Here is a 21,749-nt window from a genome sequence, read left to right as displayed (position 1 = left end):
AGGACTGGACAACTACTTAGAGAAAACCTATTTAATTTGGCTGAAATTAGGTGAGATGTATCCTACATGAACTGTATGACTTTTAACAAGGCCAAGGGCCGGGTTCTGCACTTTGGTCACAACAACCCCACGCAATGCTGCAGGCCTGGGAAAGAGCGGCTGGAAAGCTGCCTGGCAGAAAAGGACCTGGGGGTGTTGGTCGACAGCGACTGAACATGAGCCAGCAGTGTGCCCAGGTGGCCAAGAAGGAATAGTGTGGCCAGCAGGAGCAGGGAGGTGATTGTCCCCCTGTGCTCAGCACTGGGGAGGCCGCACCTGGAATGCTGTGTCCAGTTTTGGGCCCCTCAGCACAAGAAGGACATTGGGGTGCTGGAGCGTGTCCAGAGAAGGGCAACGGAGCTGGGGCAGGGTCTGGAGCAGAGGGCTGGTGGGGAGCGGCTGAGGGAGCTGGGGGTGTTCAGCCTGGAGAAGAGGAGGCTGAGGGGAGACCTGATCGCTCTCTACAACTACCTGAAAGGAGGGTGCAGTGAGTTGGGTGTTGGTCTCTTCTCCCATGTAGTTAGAGCGATAGGACAAGAGGAAATGGGCTCAAGCTGCGCCAGGGGAGGTTTAGGTTGGAAATTAGGAAAAATTTCTTCATGGAAAGGTTTACCAAGCATTGGAACAGGCTGCCCAGAGAGGTGGTGGAGTCCCCATCCCTGGAAGCGTTCAAAAACCGGGCAGATGTGGCACTTTGGGACATGGTTTAGTCTAGTCTACCCTTGATTGGTTTAGAGTAGACTTGGTAGTGTAGGTTAATGGTTGGACTGGATGATCTTAAAGGGCTTTTCCAACCTAAACAATTCTATGATTCTATGATTCTATGCACAGAAAGATGAAGTTGCTGATTCAGCAAGGTACTTTAGCTCCTGATGTTTTCCAGCTTGGAAGGAGTAACACAGCAGTCCTGTAAGTGTGTTATTCTGCCCTCCTTGCCCTCCCTACAGATCCTGCTACTTGTTTTTTAGGTCTACTGTAAAGCCAACGTACTGAAAGGTGTAGTTCCTTACTGTGCCCCAATGAAATGACTAGAGGAAACCTAACAGACCAGGCACTTTCTCACTTTCAGATCTTCACGACGCTGTCTCTTCCTTTGGCTTTGGTCCCACAAGAATGCAAGTTACACTCCTCCCATTCTATTTTGATGTTTAAATCAGCCATTGTCATGGATAACCTCTTGGTTATCCAATGTAATCATCTTTATCAGAATTTTATCTCCCGTGCAGTGTCTTTCCCAAAGCAAATACGAGTTTAAGTTTCATAATCCCTAGCTGCTAGGTAGGAAGCTCTAGTCTAGCTTCTGGGGATTCCTACTTTCAGCATGAACGACTCTCTGTCTGCATGAAGAAAAAACATCTTGAAAGCAGGTTATTCCATATTCATCTCATACAGACCTTTCTACAGCTCTGGGAAAACTGTGGCACTTGTATATCCAGGACTTTTTGAAGGCTAGAAAAAAAGGAAAATCTGTAAGAAGCACAGACAAACACCCAAAAGGTGAGTCCATGAGAGGCAGCAAGTATAATAATATCAGCAAGTCCCTAAATCTTTCATTTTCAAAAAATGAACCAGGAAGAAGATTTCTGTAATTCAACTTTTCCTAGCTTTTTACTGCTGATGACTCTTAGAGACAAGTTGCTGGGCTATATTGGCCTCTATTCTCCTGTATTTATTTCTGGAGTGTCTGCAGAGGTCAGTAGTTTTGGTTAGCTGGGGCTCGGACTCCTTCATAATGGGAAGTCTTCCAATACTTCTCTTTCTATTGTCTACTTCTTGGAGGAGCCCATCAGAGGCTCAACTGAGATCTAGGTCTTACTAGGTGAGTTACTGTAGAGACAAAAAACATCTGACAGCTGCCACCCTGTCTAAAAAGAGAAACAGTATGAAAGAAAGCACAGCAAAGAGACCTGGTCAAGGTCAAAGAGCACTGCAGTGCTAGAGGAACAACAGGAGCCATGCTCATCGATCCTAGGTCAGTGTCTCAGCTGGACACACCACCACACGGGTTGAAAGAAGCCATTTGAACATAACACAGCCCAGTAGCATGGCGTCTGCTCCCAGGGCTTTGTTTTGCCAAATATGGCAAAGAGCCTGGCCTTCCCCTCCAGTAACTTGGGCCCTTGCTGGGTACAAAAATAGCAAAGAAGGCCAGACATCTAGTCGGCAAAATGCTTGTGTTCCTTACCATGAAGCATGGGGCAGCCATTTGCTATGAGTCGTCAGTGTAAGGATCCTCTTTCAGAGGGTATGTCAGCATGAGGGTTTCAAGAGGCTCTCCCAGGCCACATCTCTTTCCTTGGTATCTGGGGCTTGTTGATCCTGGCACACCACCTGGGAACAGGCAGGAGGCCAGCCTAACAGATTGGCATGTGTGCAGGCAGGGAAGGAAGCTGAGCATCTGGCTTTAAACACCGGAGCTCAGATTTCTTTCTGAGGGTGTTGACAGGAAAATGCATGCCGGCACTCCGCTGCTGCAAGGACTGCTAAGGGAGTAGGATGTCTCTGAGGGATTTGTTGAGACAATTTCACTTCTGAGGTCTTTCCTTCCTGCCTCCTGATCATCACAGAGCCATAAAAAAGGGTCTGAAAGAGTGAGTTCATCTCTTGAGACCCCACAGACTCAGCAATAGCAGAAGCCACCTCTGCGAGCTCTAGAATTCAAATTTGTCAGATGAATGCCACGAGCCTCAGCAAGTGTAATTCTGCGTAGCTGATCACATTAAACTGGGTCTTGTTGCTGGTGGACATCGGTCCATGCCGCAACCTCACTTCAGCCCTAAGGTTAACAACTGGTCACTAACGAAGGACCCACCTGCTGCATCCTCCCTAAAAAAAGGAGCAGGACAAGGAAAAAAAAAAAAGCCCTAAGAAATAAGGGGTTCACTGAGGTGAGGTAATGCATTCAACATATCCCTTATTTCCCTGACACCTTGGACTGGATTTATCTTACCACCTTTAGCCAACTAAAGTTAGGCAGACAGTTTAAGCCAGTCCTTTTGGCTCTCTCCACACTCTAGGGAGTCAAAAAGAGACCCCCAGAGTTTTCACACCTCTTGCCTGAATGCAGATGAGGCAAATAATCTCCTGGTGGTGCCTGTGTCTCTCCCTTGGCTCCAGAGAGCTCAGATTTACCTTGGACCTCTTAGACAACTGACCCTAAGTGAGATGAATCCCACTCCATTATTACGATTCCCTTTTTCCATGTACTCACAAGTAATAACTTTCTCAGCTTTTGGCAGAATTCAGCATTGTTAAACAGTCTGAGACCCCGAGATGAGAGACTTCAATGGCAATGTACTATCTAGACATGGCTGTCGCAATAATTTTGCTCCTTACTACTCCTAAAGGCTTTCCAGAGCTGCTAAGGAATGACAGAAAGGTTATTTAATAGCAAGGGTTTGGCTTCTGTAGAGGCAGCTGTTTAAATGACATCAGTATTACCAGTCACAAATGGAACCATTTGCAGCCCGTATCACCACAGAGAAAGAGAAATGGTGGTATCGCTTTTGGCTTATTAAGAACCGATGAACACAGAAATTGTGGGTCTGAGGGGAGGGCTCTTTACTATTGCAAAAAATTCCAGTGCCATTTCCTCTAATGGGTTTGCTTGTCTGAGCAACTGCTCTGTGATGAGAATGGGTCTGGTGAGAACCCAAGTAATAAAAAGTATTTGTACTGAGTTACTAATGTGTTGGAGGGAAAGGAAAATATGTTTATTTGTCAATGGAAACTTTTTGCATAAAATTCCAACACTAAGTGTTTTTCATTGGGGGAGATGTCGATGGGAAAACAAAGCCATAATATTTAAAGCTGTAATAGAAAACGTTTTAATTTATAGTTGTAAGAAAAAGAAATAGAATTAAAGAATTAAATATTCTGGTGACATTTTTCAGAGAAGGAAATTTAAATGTTTCACGCTAAACAAAAATTAATGTCGACGAGCACTTTCTTAGCTCTACTAAAAAATTGTCACTGAAACAAAGAATTTTTTCCAAAGCCTTTTTTCCTCCTTAATCTTAGACCCGTGCCCTCCCCATAAGACCATCTTTCCCCTCAGGAATGAACATGATAGGAAAGGCAAACAGCATCAATAAAATTGTTCAGAACGGTGTTGGCACAGCACAGGAGCTGTGGGCATTTTGTGGGTTTCAGAAGTGAGTCTGGATGGTCTTTGTGGTCTGCGCACATACGTAAAACAGTGGGAGTCCACAGATCTGGCTTTTCCTTCTGGCTCTCCCAGACATTTGTGGTGCAATTTTGGACAGGTTCCCATCCACAAGCCATTCCTCAGTTTCTCCATCCTTTGAGGGTTGCAATGCTCCCTTTCTCATGTGGCTGGGAAGTTTCACAGGCTCCTGAAGGTGGGGAGAACAAGTAAACTCAACAGATCAAGGCTGCATGGGGACCTGCACCCATATTATTTGATGCGGAAAGCTATGTATTAAACCCAGCGTCTAAAATCAGCGTCTAAAGCAAGAGACTGAACCAGACATCCCTGCAGCTATACACACAGGGACTCTAGGTAGAAACACGCCATGCATAGGTTAAGCAGAAGACACATTGTCCCCCAAAGAGGGCCTTCTCCCCAGCTTTCCACAAAGCATCAGTGGTTTCCATGAGATGTGAATGTCCCAGGGAGAAGGAGCGGTGGACAGAGAAGAAACCTGCTTAATATGCTAAGGTGAGGGAAATGGCATGTAAATCAGAGCTGTCATCCCCTTCCTGACCCACGCTGCAGCACATACTTCTGTCCGAAAGTATGTTTATACTGGAAAACAGATATACGTCCAGATTGCAAATATATAAGTGAAAGCGTAGGAAAGACAGCCAACACTTCTTCAGTTCAGACCCTGGTATCTGAATTATCCTAGGTTTTATACCTGGGATAAAAATACATATATACATATACATATATATATATAAGTACAAACACACACACACACTCTCTCACATACTTGCACAGTCACAGACGTGGCGGTAGCGGACCTGTAGGATGGTCTCCTCAACAACAACATTGAGAAGACGGCTCTCTTACTGCCAGAGCCAGTTTGCTCTCAGTCCTACGTTTCAAGCACCACGAACGTCATGCAGATGCCCCTCCAGCGCTTCCACCCAGGCAGAGTTAGCTTGCAACCAGCAAATTTAAATCCCAGCCCCCCATCATTGCCATTTTGAGCTGAGCTCTTTGAAAGCTATCCAGGTGTCCGTACTCCATGTGTTGCTGCACTTCTGGCATCTGGCTCCAGGCAAGGCCACTCTGGGGTCTCTGCTCCACACCGGTGCGTCAGTGCTCTGGGTTGTGAGAGTCGTTATCCCAGGAGCAGTGCCAGGTCTTGAGCTGGCTGCAGACCTAACTGGAGTGAAAGGAGCGTGTCCGCTGTTTTCAGGTAGGGCCTAATGCCGAATTTGCAGGCAGTGGGTCTCAGTCCCATGTGCTTGGGGTCTGTGTCCGATAACAGAATGGGGGGACCTCAACGCAGGCTTTCAACAGCAGCTGGCTTGGATGCGTGGATTGGCTCAAATGAACTTTAAGCTAGTTCCTCAGGGGCAAATGCCAGGGTGTTAACGGACTGTAAGAGCTAATGCTTACCAGCACTGGGTCTTCCAGGGGACAGGCTGCTCCTGGAAGGTGGTCACAATGCTACTGCAGCCAGAAGGGTGTCAGCTGAAGGATGTTTGCCACCCCCTGGTTACACAACACTTGTGCTTCCTTTGCCTGGGTAAAGCTGTGCAACAGGGAATGACACCTTCCAGCTCCTCTGAAAGCAAGGCGTCAAAAACAAGCACGCCCTCAGCAAGACGCTTGCTCTTGCTTGGTGATTCCCCTATATCTGACAATGGCAGCAACTAATTAAAAGAAAAATATAAAAAGGGAAGGACAGGTGTGTGTGTGAGGAAGCCCAGCGAGAGAGCCAGCCATGGGACTCCTGCTCAGTACGTGAACCTCAACAGGTTCTGCCTTGGTTAATTACTACATTTGCCTGCTGCAACCAGCACATCAACCAGCCTTCCTGGCTGCTGGAATGTTCTGTGATCCTCTTTTGGGTCCATCAGGCAGGGGCAAAGTGTGGGGCAGAAAGGAGAGCTCCCATTTTCCAAGGGAGAGGGATCTGCCCATTGCAAAGCTCCGGAGACCGCGGACAGCAGCAGTCAAGGATAAAGAGCTGTAGTCTGGAGGGAGTTCCTGCAGGAGTGAACTCACACGCTGTAAAGCAGCAAGTGCTTAAGGCCAGACCCCATAAATCCACCAAATTAGATGCTGGTGACATTATAGACCCGTTTTGTTAGTTTTTCCAGCTGAGCCGCAGACCACAGAAAATGATTTATACTCCAAGAGTTGGGATGGTGGGGGAAGGGAGAGGAGGATGGGGGTAAAGGGGCAAGGGGGAGTGACTCACAGTATTTAAATTTCTAATCGATTCCTTTCTTCAGGAAGGAGGAGAAAAAGAAAAGAGGAACTTGTTCCTGGTGCTTGGAAGATGAAAAATACAAATTGGGGGTGACGGAGGACCAGAAGGAAAGAGCTAAAATCTTCCTTCCAAGCTGCACCTGGAGGGGAGCGAGGCACCAGCTACCCTGGAAGGAGTAGGGCACAAGCTGTGGCAAGGACAAAGTAAAGTGGAAAAGAAGATGTTGATCCAGGGTTCACCACATGCATAGCACACCTGGTGTGGGGGCTTGTAGGAATATTACACAGAGCTCTTTGGCCTCTGATACAGGCTTAGCAGAAGACAATCTTGAGAACATGACCAAAGTGCTTCTTCCTTTCCTTGAAAATTAGGTACCAGAGCCTATGTGGCTGACAGGGAGAGCTAAGCTGGAGGGGAAACGAACCACCTTGGCTTTAACTTCACTAGAAAACCAAACTGTATGTGAGAGTAACTGCTTGTCTGAGAAAAACTGCAGAAATCTGTCTGAACACTCTTGCCTCTCAGTATTGGCCTGGGTTTTGATGGATAACGAAGACTTATCTGAGGGTCATCCACAGCTGAGACTGAAGTGAGGCGCTCCCTGTGCATGTTACCAGTCATGCGGTCAGAGATGGATGACCTACACAAACAAGTGAGACGATCAGTCCTTCAAGACCTGCACCACTCATTCCTGAAACAGTCACCTGCAGAGGGGGAGTGTTACGCAGTAGTAAGATCCACTGAGCTGTGACTTAGCTCAGTCAAAATATTCTGTTTCAGTGCACTGGAAATTTCTCACTGAGCTTTGCTGCTCCCTCATCTCCTGTTTATGGCTCTGGACAGAAATCCCACACTACATTAGACATCAGTGGTACCCAAATGCAGTTCATCACCCCAAAGCTAATATCTTAAATAGGTCAAATACATCATACCCTAAACATTTCTCTCCCCCGGATAATTCAACTGCAGAGATTTAAAGTGATGTAAGTCAAGCCCTGCCCTGTATGAATCTCAGTTCTTGACCACGAGGACTACTGCTGACAGCAACAGCTTGAATTTACCATTCACTGCTTTTCCCCAGCTTCAAGGTAACTGCTTGGCATACCCTGCGCAAGCTGCCACGGCACCAGCGTCTTCCGATGGATTTCCCTAAGGTACGTAGATTGTGGCTGCTGTATTGGGTCTGGCTGGGTTGGAGTTAACTTTCCCCATAGTGCTCTGCTTTGCATTTGTAGCTAGAAAGGTGTTGATAACACCCAGTGTTTCGGCTACCACTGAGCAGTGCTCACAGCATCAAGGCTGTCTCTCTAACCCACCCACCAAAGGCCAGTAGGCAAGGGGTGGGCAAGAGTTTGCGAAGGGACATAGCCAGGACATCTGACCCAAAGTGACCAAAGAGACATTCCACACCACGTGAGCTCAGCAATAAAAGTTAAGAGAAAGGAGGAAAAGGGGGAGCTTTCGTTGTCAAGGCGTTTGTCTTCCGAAGCAATCACTTCACGTACTGAGGCCCTAATTCCCAGGAAGTGGCTGGACATCGCCTGCTGATGGGAAGTAGGGAAAAAAATCTTTTTGCTTTTCTTTGCTTCCCTGTGCAGCCTTTGCTTTTCTTTATTGAATTGCCTTCATCTCGACCCACGAGTTTTTCATCTTATTTTCTCCCCCATTGCACTAAGGAGGGGGAGTGAGAGAGCAGCTTGGTGGGCACCTGGCAGGCAGTCAAGGTTAACCCACCAGTGGCCATACATGGCCAATGGGGCAATGAAATGTAAACAGAGCCTTGGTACTGTGTTAAAGTTCTGAGCTGTGTCTCCAAAAGGGATTAGGGGCTCAAAAGCACTCTGTCAGACGGCACGTGCTCAGTGGAAGCAGATGAAGAACATCACATGCCCCCTTCAACCACCCTGGTGAGTCTTCCAAAAGGCATGGGTGTTCTTGTTTTCTCTTTCCTTCAGGTCACTCCCAGGAAAAATGATGGTTATAATGAAAGTGGAAAAGGCTGATGAAAAAAAAAAATTATATTATAAGATCTTATAACATTTTTGCAGATGAGGAGAGACTGAATGATGAAGTAGTGTGCCAAGAGGCACACCACAAGTCCTAGAGAAAGTTAGGACTTAAACATGGAGCTCTGGAGTAACAGAGCACTAGTTCATACCGTCCTTTCTCAACACAAACAAAAAAAGATGATTTTTCCTTTCCTTTTTTTTTGATCCTACAGTTCCAGTTTGCTCCCTTTCCCAACTGGGCCTGAAATTCACCTCCTTGTTATCTAGCATTGCTCAGCATACTTGATCACAGTCTCAATCACTACTTAATTTACTGGAAAACACCCAGACCAACTTCAGAGGCAGTGTGGAATATATGGGTAAATCACAGCTGTTTCCCAAGCTGCCTGTTAAATTCTTCCCCCACCAAACTATCCTCCCTGTCATTGTATTTTTGTTACTTTCAAAGTCTAAACGTATTTGTTAGCTTTGTTTTTATAGAAAGGACTCCTGCCCACCCTCCAATCTCTCTTCTCTATCCACCTGTTGCTGAAGGCGTTTCTCTAACCAGATATAGATTTCCGCAACGTACATGTTGCTATCTGGACAGCAGTTCCTAAATGGAATACGAATGAAATTTGAGGGGAGCATTTTGTGTCATTCAAAAGTGGATATCTAAAAATAAGTCTAACTAATTAATTGCAACCTACAAGTGATAATTCTTTCCCCTGACTATAATCAGACAGAGACCTTGACACAACAGATATCTAAAATGCGATGAGACTGATCTCACTCATTAAATTTTTTTTCTCACAATCTCAAATACTCACTGCTGAGTTTGTGATTTCTCTCAGTCTAGTACCTAGCCATTCAAATCAGAATAGGGTACTATATATGTAAATAAAATACTATTTTTCAAACAGACAGACAAAAGGAGTCTCGTTGCCTTCCCATTTCACAAGGAAAACAGAAACATGAGACAAGCAACTTTTTTTCCTATGAGGAAGTTTGTGGAAGAGACAGGAGATGTATCTAATTCAGATTAGGAGAAATATAATTGGAAAAGCAGGTCCAAGACAAAACGTCAACCTTTTAGTCAAAAGATGCACACAACACAAAAGATAGGGATGAACATTTATGGGGAAAAGCCATCCCTGTTTCACCCTAAGCTGGAAGTAAGAAATGTGAGAAAGTTTCTGTAAGAAATAAATCTGGGACATTTCAGGGAGTTGTAGCATTTTTTGTCCCAGGCAAGTTCCATATAAATAAAACCTCCAGGTTATTGCAACAGTCTGCTCCAATCACTACTGTTTAGTCTGGAATTCGGGCTAATGATGGAGCTTTGATGAACATTTGAGAGGGGATTAACCTCATCTAACTTTAAATTCAGGTGCCTATAGATAAGCTACTCCATGTAGATTCCCTTAATAACCTACAAAGACAAACAAACAACAGGTAACAAGCACATCTCTTCTCATCCAGTTCCTATTCCTATTTTAGGATGGGATGGGCTGCATCCGTGGACTCTGGCTCATCCTGGAGCTCCATTGACATGGAAGGAAATATGTTACCAGTGCAGATGTAGATGTCTGTATTTAATCAGCTAGATTTCATGGTAGAAGCCTGATCTTCACAGTTGCACACAGGCAAGATGCACTTAAGGCAGTCATATGATATACACAGAGAAATGGAAGAAGAAGAATAAGAAGACACGATCAGAGTCATAAGTCACACATCTACTTTTGCTCATGCAGTTCTGATAATCATATATAAAGCTTTGCAAACCAAGATATTGTCCTGACAGTAAAGAAATGTGCTTGAATTACAAGGGAGAAAAAATAGCTGAAACAAAATATGAAACCCTTTCTTTTCTTGACTGCCATTTTGACATGTGAAGAAAAGAGAACAGCATTGAAATGAAAGGAAATAGTTTCCCCTCTGTTTTTTGTAAATATCCTAATGGAACATTTTGACCCAATTTGAAAGATTTTGACAAGCTCGTGTTGTGACGTGAGTGTCAGGTTGCTCAGCAATGCCAACCCATACAAGGAAAGAGGCAGGATCCTACATTCAAAATGGCTTTGGGTACAAATAAGGGCTGTATTCTGCAAGTAGCCTAGAGTCAATGGGAGATTTGGAGATCAAGGAGAAAGCATTAGCCTTAACGAGGTGAAATATTTAGTACCAGCATTTAAGGACTGAAATATCTTTTCAAATATGGCTCTTAACTATTATTTACCTAGTGATTTATAGCTCAGTTCTCCATGCAGCAAAAAAGTCTCTTCTTGCTGTGACCAACTAAACTACCTCTGCGGGTCTCTTTTTTCCTCATCCTCCTCTCTTCTCTCCTTTGTTTCTTATATTGGACCTTCTTTTTATACCGCCCTCCTTGCAGTAAGTCCAAGGTCCACATGGTTTTCATGCCCACCTTTACAGCCATTACATCTACCAGAATCACCAGTGCTGAAAGAGTTAACATCAGTGTGACCTTCCAGGGCTTTCAAGCTAAAATTTGGGTACGACACCAGTGGAAAAGAGGTGGGATGATCTTTCAGAGAAAAGGTTTCAGGGTCTCTCCAAATTTAGGCAATCATCACAGTATCAGTTTCTTGAGAAGTTTATCACAGCAGCTACAGGCTATAAAAATATAAACCCAGAAGGATGGATCTGCTCTACGGGATTTGTGACAGCCCACAGTGAAAGCTTAGGCCCACAGGAGGGCTACAAAAATACATGAATGGGACAAGGTAAAGGTGTTACCTGATAGTGCAGGTGGAAGGGCCCTGTGTTTTTACAGCTGGAGGACCAGGGTGCTAGGACATTTCCCTGGGTTCGATGAATAATTCAGACCTAGTAATTGCAACTGCTACATAGGGAGCATGGCTTCATTATATTTTCTTAAGACCCATCTTTGCGGTTATAGTAAGTCTCTTCCAGATCTGTGCCAGAGCATTAAAGGTGGGGAAAGGATTTTTACTATGTGTGCATGTGAGAATAGATTTTGCTGAAAGTGTGAATTTTGAGCATTTTTCTGAGCACGTTGTTCCCAACTCGTCCCTCAGCTCGCTCCAAGGCAGTGCTAATTCCCACATCCTGGGAACATTAGGTCAATTGTTTGTCAAATTACCCAGGTGAGTTCACACTTGCAATAAGCTCGCTTTCACCTGAGGCTGCAGCTGGGGTCTGGGCAGGCCCTTGCTGTTCCCTATTTTTATCCACCCAGGCATTGTTCTGTGTAGTGCTTTCCCTTGGAAGAGGTGGGCAACCCACCACAAATCCTTGGGAAAGACTGACCTCTTCTGGGAAGCTGAAATGCAGCTTCTGCCGCCCACTCAGGGAACCTGAAACCAGCCATTGTGTCCTGGAATTTCCCCCGGGCATTTTGGGCAGCAAACTGTTGGCATTGGCTGCTAAGCATTTTCAATGATTTTTCTAGAGATGCCTTCTCAAAGATGCTTTCTGCTTGCTGGCTGTTTAGGTCCCAAAGTGTTGCGGGCTTACACTAACTCATTTTACATTCTCCCTCACATCCCTCACGCTTATTTTTAAGTTCAGTGAAGTTTTCTCAACCCATTCAACTCTGTATCATCCTCCAGCCTCTCCTTTCTGCTTCTTCCCTAATATTTCAGCCCTTTTCCTGGTGCTCAGCGTTGGTCATAATCCCAAAGTCATAGGTGTTCCCATTAAAATGATCAGTCCCCTTAGCGCGTTGACACTTTAATGGCTGCGACTTCTGAGAGATCTCTGCACTAATTGCATCTACATCACCCAGAGCTGCACCAAGGTGTAAACACAGGTCCTTGAAATAATCTAATAGTATATAGTTAACAGGCGCACTGGTCTTTCACTTGGGTGGAGTGCTGCACTGTGTAGTACGGTGATATGCCCATGTTATTTATTTATTCCCTGGTACCATGAGCTGTTGCTTCTCTTCTCCAGGTAAAACCGGCCACAGCAACCCTCCCAGGCATTTGTAGAGGGTGTCAGATGGGCAGGAAACCATCCTGATTGTAGCTTAAGGGTACAGCACCAACAAGCAATCTGCTAATTAAGAGGTAACATAGAATCATAGAATCATAGAATCGTTTAGGTTGGAAAAGTCCTTTAAGATCATCCAGTCCAACCATTAACCTAACGTTACCAAGTCCACACTAAACAAATTAAAGGTAGACTAGACTAAACCATGTCCCAAAGTGTCATGTCTACATGTCAAGGTGCTGACAATCCCTTCTGTAAGGTGCTGTGTTTCCCTTCAGCTTATTCATGTTGGAGAACCTTCCCATAGTCTGATATCAGCAGCGCTAACCTTTGGCACCTCCCAAAATACAGAGTTCTGCTTCACCCTCAGAGCTACCAGTCCTGCCAGGGATGCCTGGATGAAGCTGGCCAGATGGGGCCCTATGTACCATGATGTGTCCTCTTGCTCCCAAAATGTGCCACTCACCAGGACAGCCTGAGCAGGGATATGGCTGGGGGATGCTGTGATTTTTGTGTGCCTGTCATCAGGGCCCTGGCCACACCAATGGCTATTAATTGTCCTTACCAGCCACATTTGGGACCTCCACCCCAGATCAAGCTGATAAGGAGGAGGAGCTTGAGCTTATATCCAGCTCCTGGGCTAATGGGTGGAGGGTGTGCAGACCGTCAAGGGAATTAAGGTCCATTGGTGCATTCATGGCCTTGATATATATCATAGAATCATAGAATCATAGAATGCTTTGGGTTGGAAGGGACCTTTAGAGGTCATCTGGAGAATGAAAATCTAAGCAGGGATTTTTAGGAGATGTGCCGTCTCTTTGCAGATCTGACTTTACACACCTGGCCACCAGAATCATAGAATCATCGAATCATTTAGGTTGGAAAAGACCCTTAAGATCATCAAGTCTAACTGTTAACTTAACACTACCAAGTGTTAGAAGGATGTCTGAAAATGAAAGTGTCCCCTGAGCTTGCAGAACCACCTGATTTTTGCATTCCAATATAATGAACAGTAACTTTCCAAGTGCTATGTAAATTCTCAGACATAGCTTAGATGATTCTTTATGCTTCGACGACTTTAAGAGCCCTGCTTTGACATGTCTACTCTGTTTCATTGTCCCTCTTGAAAACAAACTATGTAGGGACATGAGTCTGGTCCTGGCGTGCACTCTCTCTCGTACTGTGAGCAGTACCAGCTTGCAGAGGAGACTTTGGAAAAATCCGTGACCTGCTAAGGCTTGTCCCACGTCTCTCATAGATAAAGATTGCCTCAAACTTGAGGTTTAATAAAACCTTTTAATCTATTCATTTTTAGTGATGAAGTGCCTGGTTTTTTCTAGCCAGGTAAAAGTCCAGTCCTTGAATCTTGTTACATTCCTGTGTTAGAGTGCTCCATGGTCTACTTTCATAATGTGTGGAAAAGCATTTCCTTTTATTAGGTTTTAATTTCCCCATCTTTTTATTTATCCTGACTGTACTGCCAGGGTGCCTTTACCATGGGTCAAGGTGCTAGTGGTGTATATGTATAAAATGACCAAAATATAGTCCTGCCCAGAGGAGCTCACTCATTACTCCAGCCATCCCCTTCAGCTCTCAAATCCATTGAGAAGACCATTGGCTTCAATCAATATTTTTGGCTACATGAGGAATTATCACCCACTGAAATCAGAAGTCAGAGAGAGAGGACTTTGCAGTTGACTCAAAGTGAATGAGAGGATACCGAACTGCCCAGTCTAGTCTGTATGATCCATGCCCTCCAGGAGTGAATTCCAGTAGCATTTGACAAAGACCCTCAGAGGCCACAGGGGATGGGATGGGATAAGTGAAATGCAATATTTGCCTGTATGGAGAACAAACATCCAAGCAAAGCAACTCTTTCCAGGCCAGGGTTATTGATATTAAAACCACAGAACTTAATTAAAAATGAAGGTAATTAAAGCCAGGTGCAAGAAAGCTTTTCTTTTTTTTTTCCCCCTGCATACCACATTGTAGACTCATAGCATGACTCATGGCGAGAGAGCAGTAAGTCAAGGTGACTGGGAACATTCAAGGAGCGATTATCTGGGATCATTAGTGGGGCTGGTGGGCGGCAGCTATAAACTGGGAACAGGTCCTGATGAGGTGCATGGCCTTTAACTCCTCTGGTATGTAATGAGAGCTGTAAATCTCCCCATTACAGGCAGTGGTGATACGGGTGTATTCAGCCAGCAACCTTGCTTTAATCTCTTTGCGACATCAAGACAAGAGGAGGGGGACCCTCGCTCCAGGACCCAAGTGACCTGCGCCTCCTGAAATGGGTGAAACTACCCATTTTCATGCGGGAATTATGTGCAGTAATGTGAAGGCTGACAAGGCAAATTCTGGTCTGAATAGCTTTGGTATGAACCTCGAGGAACTGTATGGGTTTCCAGGGATTTACACCTCTCAGAGCAGAGCCTGGAGTTGCGTATCTAAAATCCCTGAGCTCGTCCACAGCTGTTTTCTTTCCTTTCTGTATACGTCTGAGTATTTCAGAGAGGACAGAAGACCGGGTGTTCATATAGTACCAAAATCCTGATCTGACCTGTGGTGATCCAGGTATGAAACCCAAGGCTGGGATGACCTCTGCATGCAATGAGTCCCCTGACACGTCCTAAAAGTGCGTTACCGTATGAGCTGGAGAAACTCATGTCCTTTCTCTGCGCCTCAGTGTCCTTCACTGTGAATTGGGGTGTCCCATATGCTCCAGAAGACGGTGAATTGTGAAAATTAATTATGACTTATTAATTTTGCCTAATATTAAATTAATATTTACCTAATATAAAATTAAACCACTTAGGGAAGAAAAGTTAGGTGGTATGAAGCAGCCAGGGGGTTACAGCTACTCTGAGGAATTGTTCGCAGACATTTCACAGTCCGCCTCCCCCAGCTATCGTGGCTGAAAGATCTATTTTCCTTCTTGAAAATGCTGGGTTAGGTGCTCATACAATGATTTCCTAGCTCATTTCAGTCCAAATGATTTGGGTTAATTTATGCAGCTAGCCTTGGCTCACTTGTCAGGAGCATCTAAAGATGTGCTAACATGACCAGTGCCATCCATGGGGTTGAAGACAGGACTTTCCACTTTCCTCCAGCCACTGAGAATTTTAACAGTTAAAAATCCAAAATCTGAGGTCTTCTGGCATTTCCCAGCTCTCCTGGACAACTACCCCTGAACATGCCTGGTGTAACAGTTTCTGCTTCTGGCAGCAAGAGCATTTATGTACTGCAAAGAGATTGCCTACAAATCATTGGCTTCAAATGGACCACATCTCAGAAAGGAATTTCCACAGCTTTTCTGGGCACCGATCACAAGGTTATTAGCCATCTGCAAATCCAGACTGATTATGAGCTCACCACCTCGCTGGGCTATCTCGTATTGCAACCGTCTAACTTTCAGACTCAGTTTTTCCCACTTCTGGAGTTGTACATGTTCCCCGGTGACTATCTCCATGAGCGATAAATCAGGGGGTTCAGTTTTGTGACTCCAGGAGTTCTCTCACTATTCCAATGTTGGCCAGGTTTAAGCCAATATCGATGTTTATCTGCCCTTTTGCATGCCCATTAAATATTGAGTAGCCTATGTTCTCTCAATATTGACTTCTATGCTCAAGACCAAATAAGAAGTTGCAGTTAACCCTTGTTCCTCCAAACTTTTGGCCTCAAATTTTCCATCTAACCTTTTTCAGTTTATGTATATGTCTCTTTCCCAAACTGGGTGAATGCTTTTGCATAAACACACTAGACACAGCTGGTCAGTCTTGGCAAGCTTTAATTTTTTTTTCAATGGGGAAAAAAAAAAATCTTCTTTGGTAGACAGTTTTCTGGATATTCCCAGACACTAACAGAAATGCTTTTGTTAAGTTTTTATTATTTTCAAGCTCTCTCAATTTGCAGGTTAAATAAGTATTTTTTCTTGGTTCTTCTTAGCTGGCTCATGTTGTAATTGTTCTTCTTTCTGCCAAGCTTGAGGCTCTTTGTCTTGTAGTTTTAATTCCTCTTTTATAAAGTCTTCGATGCTTTCACGTTCTGTGAGCTGCACCATTATTTCCTCCTTGAAGAACAAGCCACAGTTTCCCTTTTTGGACAGTAAAACCCACTGCCAATGCCAACATTGGCATTTTTCATGCTGAGAAATTAGCCAATCTTTAGGATTCTGAGAAATGAACATCAGGTATCGCAAGGATGAGATCTGTGAATTTACAGTGACTGCAGCTAAGATTCCATTTCCCAGAATGTGGCAGCAAACGGTTCTTTTCTCACAGTTCAAAATCTCTTTCTAAATAGCAAAAATGTTCTCTCATTTAGATTTTTTTCTCAGGTTCATATGCTGAGCATGGTGTTTTTCTCCGTCTTCTTGGCATTCCTGAATACGCACCTCACAAACCCGACCATTGCTGTAGCCTAACTTCTAGCTTTACAAGTAGACTCTAATAATTCCATACTTTATTCTGTAAAGAAATTTAATGGATATTCTTTTACATTTATCCTAAAAGATTGGCATGTTTCCCTAAAAATATTTTAAGCCTAAATCCTATGACAATGACTGAAACAATTTAGCCATTAGACCAAATGTCTGACCCTGAGAGATCCACAGCGCTAAAACCTGGAGGTCCTGCTCTCCCCCCATCTCTCCCATTCCTTCCTTGCCTCGGTGAGAAGAAACACACTGTGCTTTGCTGCTGCAATGCTGCAACGGCAGTTTTCTGTGTTCTGCAGTTACACTCTTTTACTTCGCACGGTTAAAAAGTCACGAGATTGACTTTAAAATCATTAGCATTTTCATCAAGAAAAAGCCAAGACTTTGGACTTTGATGGTAGCTTTTTTGAGACTTGCCTGGCAATTACACAAGCTAGGAGTATGCTTCTGGCTCCCAGTGAAACCTGAGGTTTCCCCCAAACCACCAGACTCCAAGAGTTGGGATTTTCTCAGGAAAAAAAAAAAAAAAAGAAAAAAAGAAACATAAAATATTTCAAAACTTCTTTTTAGGAGTGAGCAATTGTGTTTATTGCATGCTTGCTTTGTTGTCTCTGATCTGGTTTGAATCCTGAATGTTTGAAGTGCTTAAACACTGGCTTATCTTGGAACATATGGTACCAGTGATTTCTGTGAGGATGCAGATGCACTCACAAAGTTACGCACATGCTTAGAAATGCTTTGTTGGAACAAAGATAAAGGAAAGAACTTGAGTGTAAGTTCTGCTGCCTGAAAAAGACTGCAGAACCATCCACCCCACGCCACCCGCAAGTCCATTGAAACTAAAACTTTTATTAGCATTTTCCATTTTCTATTCTCTTTTTTCTCTGCCAAATTTCAAGAAAAATTCCTTTGGCTTTTGTCCCATTTTTGCCTACTTTTTCTTTCTTTATTTATTTATTTATTTATTTTTGACAGGGTGAAACTTCAGGAGTTTTTATAGATAGAGTCCTGACTTCATGAGCATCCTTCCCACCTTTTCATTCTAAGGAAGCTGACACAAAAAATCTCCCAGAAATAATGGCCCCCTTTGAACTGGCTGCAGAGGGGTTTGGATTAGGCCCAATCCTTGGTGACAATCATGTTTCCACTAGCTGGTGGAGCTGCTAAATCAAGATTACTGGACACAGCCACCCCAACATCTTTGCAGTTCAGGATCTCAGGAGCTTGCTCATTTTTCAATCATGCTTGTGGTCAGATTGACTTTGGATGCCCATTGAATGTGCAAAGCAGGAATTTGACACTAAGCCAAAGACTGTCTTTGCAGAAATATTGTCCTTCCCTTATACAATGGTTTGCTTGGGCTGCAGATTTTTTCTCCTTTAACTGCACACAATTGAAAGGTCTTTTGGTAAACAATATACTATTGATTATAAATTTAACAGTGCTGTATACTGCTCGGCAAAAGGGCTGCTTTCTTCCGTTCTGAACAATAAAAAAGAATTAGGCTGCTGTTTCAGACATGGTGTGCATATGCTTGATGAGCTCCACTCTTTGTGAAGATGCACCTCCATCTTCTTCCACTCTGTGGCCTATGGCTTCCTACCTCTGACCCATGTTGGGCAAAAGACAGAAGAACAGAGGTCTTACACCTCATTGCCTCTTCAGACAAGGGACTCTGATTTAGCATATTCTGGCAGGATAAGAAGACAGCAAGTTTGGCCTCAGGAATTTAGAAAGATATGCAACAAGAATGAAAATGAGTGGCTCTTCTCAGGTACAATGGAATTTTAATGCGTAAACTTACTCTTTAAAGTTGGAAGCTAACCTCCATACAGCTGGAGATCCACTCTGCAGCCACAAAGCTGGAAAAGGAAATGAGCTACAGGTGATGAGCCGATTAAAATCTTCACTGGGTGGCTGCATCTGAGATTATATCAGATGAAATCTCAAATATTAGCGATTTGGGGAATAGTCAGGCTTTTACCCCTTCACCAAAGGCTCACTGATCCAGCTGTAGGGAAGCTTGAGGAAAGAATAGTTGTGCTTCTCGTACTCACAAAATGAAACCTGATGGATCTGAAGAGGAGCCTGATCTCTGATCTTTTCCCTCTTCAGCCACAAGGCTGGAGAGTCGCACCAGTTTTAGTAAATTGATCGTGCCAAAGAATGTTCCCAGGCACTCAACCCCAACTAAATGCTAGTAAACTGTTAGAACAATCCCTGGCACAGTTTTAGTCTTGGTCAACTATTACCTTCCCAAACCATTCCCGGATACTCTTTGGGAATTTGAATGTTGCAAGTTCTGAACCCAAAGGCAATTGAGATGTGGCTACCCTTTTCTGGAGGTAAAAGAGCTTAGTAGTACAAATGTGGAACTTTTTATACCATGGCCTCAGGGCCAGAGAGCAGACCTCGGAGCCTGGCTGGGATTGTCACGGCAGAACTCTTGTCTCCAGGGGACTTGGGCTTGTGTACAGCAAAGAAAACAATGGACCTGATCGTAATATAATATCCATAATTTAATTAAAGGGTGAGCCTTTCTGCCTGTTCTGTTAATCTGATTAAAGTCGGCTGCTGAAATTGGTGGGAACAGATGCCAGTGCAGGTGTGACTGTATGATGCAGACACATTGGAACAGGCCACTGGGCTGAAGAGAACATCTCCTTCCCTGTCTGCCTCAGAGCGGTACATTTCTGCCAAGCATTTCTGCTCAGTGCAGGTCATAAAGCTAAATGAGACCTGAAAAACCTCAATAAACTAGATTAAAATATACTTTTGGATAAAGCCATCGTGAAAGACCAAAAGGAAGGGACATTGTGCTTGTGAGGAATCATGGAAAAGAACAGAACTAATCAGCGTGGATTTTTGGGAGATGATACAGGATTATAAAATTGCGACAGGAAAAGAAAAAGTGAAAATGGATTGACTGTTACTGGTTTCCTGCAGTGCAAGAACCAGAGAGGATCAGATTAGATCAGCATGGCCAGTACTTGAACAAACTTTGAAACTCCTTGCCAGAAGAATCTGTGGCTGTCTATAGCCAGCACGATTCCAAAAGCAGATTTATCTACGGTTTTTAGACAAGGATACTACCTCTGGCCATGAATTATTGGAAGCTGAGGCATTATCTGGGAGATGAACACCTCATACTTGCCCTGTTCTTACACTCCTCCCTAGAAGGAATCAGCTGATGTCCTAGGCAGTGTGGCCATTCCTATGGTCAAACATGGATTTGGGGAGGGAAACTATTCCAGCAACCGACCTGGTAAGTGAAAAGCCATGGAACTACATCTGCTGATGACAAATCATCTAGCAGGGTGCTCCCTCAGAGGAGCCCACCTCATTCTAGCTCAGCACGGCACTTCCACCAAACCCATCACCGATCCTGCCCTCATCACGTGGTACCATGAGAGCCTTCCCCTGTTAAGTGCCCCAGAGCACCTGGGTCTGATGTGCATCGGATACACGACCTGGCATGATGCTGCCTCTGCTCTGGAGACGAAGGGATCTGGCAATGGACCAAAGCTGAAGCAATCAGGGTGTCCAGAGTCTTCTGAGCTGCTGTTTTGGAGTGGTTTCCCAGAGAGCCCTGCTCAGTTCCCATTCATTCGAGGTCCTTGATTTCTCCATCTGCAGAAGGGATAGAGTGTGTCTTACCTGCTGAAAAGCACAGGGGACCTCAGCAGGGTCTGAGGACTGTGAACAGCAGAATTGGGACCTTCCGTGTTTGCTGTTGTCCCAGTCTGGATGAGGTTCATCTTGGCAGCCTTAAGGGGAAAGGGTCCCTACCCCATTAGCTCTCCATTGAACCATCCAGAATTCCATGCAAGGCTGTTTTATTTGGAAAACGTGACCACTTGTGGCAAACAGTATTTACAATTTCACTTTTTGTTGTTGTTGTTCCGGCTGATGTGAAACTCCTTGGCTTTACAATGTAGGTTTAATAAACTCTATTAAAAGGGTAAATATAGCAACTCCCTTTTGGAATTTCTTCCTTTTCTTTTCTTTTTTAATTGATTATTTCTTAGAGGTAAAACTTTTAATGCAATGGCAAAATATCAGGAGTAATTAGATTAAGGGGGGGGGGGGGAGCTGTTGATTTTTTTTGAGAGCTATAAACCAGAAATGAAACAAAACTTACTTTATATTTGTAGACAAGTGTGTGTGTGTTTATATATTTCTCTAATACTTGCCAGTTTTGCTCTTTTTTCTTCTTTCAAAGCACTACAAGCAATAACACTGTGGATGATAGAACCCTTTCTGTTTATTCTTGTTTTCTTTCCAATAATGAATAAGCTCGAAGGGCATTATTTTAACTAGGCTCTTGTAATCCTTTAACAGGGCTTGTTGAAAATAAGACCCAGCACTGCCAGACACCATGCAGCAAAAAGCTGCTTAGTGCCAAACTCCTTGGCACTGGAGAAACTGGGAATTGGCTGGATTTTCCTCCTCTTCTGCGTTTGAATATGCATCTTCCAGGGTCCCAAAGAGGGTCAGAGTCCAGGCAACACCTGAAACTTGGTCTCTGTCCTCAAAGGGTGACCAGGACAACACTTTGTGTCCCTCTCAGTTTAATGCACTGCCTCCAGGATGGGCTGAGCCTTAAGGGCTTGGAAGGTCTTAGTGATGTAGGGTTGGTATTACTGCATGAAATCATACAATGATGTGGCAATCCCAGTTCCTGTTGAAAAAAGGAGAGGTGCCCTAGTCCTGATGGTCATGGAGAAACACTTGAAAGCATGAACACTAAAAGCTCCAAAACCTGAAAGCAACTAAAAGAACCTCTAACTTATTATTAAAGAAGATCTTGGGAGGGTTTAAGGCAGTCTTGCTACTGTTTTGTTAGAGGAGAGGAAGGAGAATCCCACTCAGTCTCAAACTCAAGACCTGCAGCTC

The sequence above is a fragment of the Pelecanus crispus genome, chromosome 2 (genome assembly GCF_030463565.1).
Source record: "Pelecanus crispus isolate bPelCri1 chromosome 2, bPelCri1.pri, whole genome shotgun sequence".
In the NCBI taxonomy this organism is placed as follows: Eukaryota; Metazoa; Chordata; class Aves; order Pelecaniformes; family Pelecanidae; genus Pelecanus; species Pelecanus crispus.
This window is presented reverse-complemented; position numbering follows the sequence as displayed.